Consider the following 2,493-nt stretch of genomic DNA (forward strand, 5'->3'; position numbering starts at 1 on the left):
TTTTTTTTTGAGTTGGAGTCTCACTCTGTCACCCAGGCTGGAGTGCAATGGCCGCTCCCGGCCACCGCAGCCTCGACCTGCTGGGCTCCGGCGATCCTTCCGCCTCATCCTTCCAAGTAGCTGGAACTACAGGCGCGCGCTACCACGCCCAGCTGATTTTTTTTATTTATTGTAGAGATGAGATCTCGCCAAGTTTCCCAGGCGGGTCTCGAAACTGCAGGCTCAGGCAATCCACTCATCTCAGCCTCCCAAAGGCGCGGGATTACAGGCTGAGCCACTGAGCCTGGCTTAAGTTTTGTTTTGGATTAGGGTCTCTGTCACCCAGGCTGGAGTACAATGACAGCCAACCTCAGACCTTGGGCAAGTTTCTAAATCTGTTCCTCAGTGTCCTCCTCTAAAGCAAGAGAAATAGAAACAACATGGAGTTGTTTTGAAGAGCTAATGATCTAATGCAGAATGGTGCTGGCCATATAACAGCTCTCATTGCTGGTTCCTATGCCAGCCTTGTGAACTTGAACTATGGGTGTTATCTGTCCCGGTTGCATTGCTCATCTGTTCAACAGTTTACTGGTGTTTGCATGTGCCCAGTGTCATTCTAGGCTCTAGAGAAATATCCGTTAACAAGCAGGGTCTGCCAGTGGGCTTGTGCTGAGGTCGATTGGGAACGTTTGATCGGGGCCGGCGTTCATTTGAGTTGCTGTGGGGTGGCATCCCCTGGAGTCTCATAGCTGGGTAGAGTCCACAGCAGAGACTAGGAAAGCTCCTCCCAGGAGTGAGGATGCCTCGGCAGGGGGCGTAATGAGCCTCAAAGGGCAGGGATTCTGCTGAAATGAAAGTGGAACCGAAGAGCCTGAGAACAGAACCCTCAAATGAACTTCGGGCCCTGCTGGGGCTCGTGTCGACCAAAACTCCTTAGAGGGTACAAGCAAGAGTTCAGCTGTGGTGGACTCCGCCACTCTGCCCAGCTCTGAAGCCTCAGCTTTTGCCAAACAGGCCCCAGACCCATGTCGGCGACCCTTGATGAGGTAAGTGAGGAGGAATGTGTTAGTGGGGGCGGAACTGGGCTGGGATTACCTCTCACCTACGGAGTTGGTCCCTAACCTGTTCCTCAAAGACAGAATTCTCTCAGCCTCAGGAGCTCTTGAAATCCTTGTGTGACTGTGCACTTTTCTGGAGAGAGAATCCATAATTTCCATCATATACTCAAAGAGTTCTGTGACCCAAATTAGAATTGTTCTAGGCCCAGTGCAGTGGTTCATACCTGTTATCCCAACACTTTGGGAAGCTGAAGGGGAAAGATCTTTTGAGGCTAAGAGTTCAAGACCAGCATGGGCAACATAGCAAGCCTACATCTCCACAAAGAAAATAATTGTTCTAATGCTTAACACATCCTTATTCCCTGAAACCTTAATCTTCTCCCCCTAAATTCTCTCCTTCCTAATAGTTCTATCCCATCTCTCTTTTTTTTTTTTTTTTGAGTTGGAGTCTCACTTCTTCGCCCAGGCTGAAGTGCAGTGGCATGCTCACAGCCACCCCAGCATCAACCTGCTGAACTCAGGCGATCCTTCCGCCTCAGCCTTTATTTTTATTTATTTGAGTTGGAGTCTCACTCTGTCGCCCAGACTGGAATGCAGTGGCTGCTCCCAACCACCGCAGCCTCGACCTGCTGGGCTCCGGCGATCCTTCCGACTCAGCCTTCCAAGTAGCTGGAACTACAGGTGCGCACTACCATGCCCGGCTCATTTTTTTTATTTACTGTAGAGATGAGGTCTCGCCAAGTTAGCCAGGCAGGTCTCGAACCTGCGGGCTCAGGCAATCCCCTAACCTCAGCCTCCCAAGGCGTGGGATTACAGGCTGAGCCACCGAGCCCGGCTCTGCCTCAGCCTTTAAAGTAGCTGGAACTACAGGCGCGTGCTACCACACCAGGCAAATTTTTGATTTATTGTAGAAATGAGGTCTCACCATGTTGGCCGGGCTGGTCTGGAACCCACCAGCTCAGGCAATCCACTTGCCTCGGCCTCCCAAAGTGCTGGGATGACAGCCCGGCCTCCATCTCATCTTAACCTTGGGCCCTCTCCAGGCTCAGAAAGATGTGTTTCTCCTCTGAGAACTAAACTGCTCCTCTGCTGTGGTCCACCCCTTCCTGACTCACGAATGCCTCTACCTGTGCTAGACTAAGCTCTGTGAGGGCTAGTGCCCCGTCCACTCTGTTCATCACTGACCCCCAGGACCGAGCACAGTGCCTGGCATGCAACAGGCACTTAGTAAGTGCTGTTGAATGAATGACTCTTGCTCTCTCTCCGATTTTTTTCAGCCTTTTCCTTCCTGATACTGCCCCAACTGTTAAAAATGCAAAGAGCTCTCACTTGGAAATTTTTCACTTGCTTCTCAAGTATAATAAGACCTCAGGGCTGGGTACGGTGGCTCAGCCTGTAATCCCGTGCCTTGGGAGGCTGAGGTGAGTGGATTGCCTGAGCCCGTGGGTTCGAGACC

This window comes from Carlito syrichta, unplaced genomic scaffold, assembly GCF_000164805.1.
Source record: "Carlito syrichta isolate Samal-C Ts95f unplaced genomic scaffold, Tarsius_syrichta-2.0.1 Scaffold130561, whole genome shotgun sequence".
Classification (NCBI taxonomy): Eukaryota; Metazoa; Chordata; class Mammalia; order Primates; family Tarsiidae; genus Carlito; species Carlito syrichta.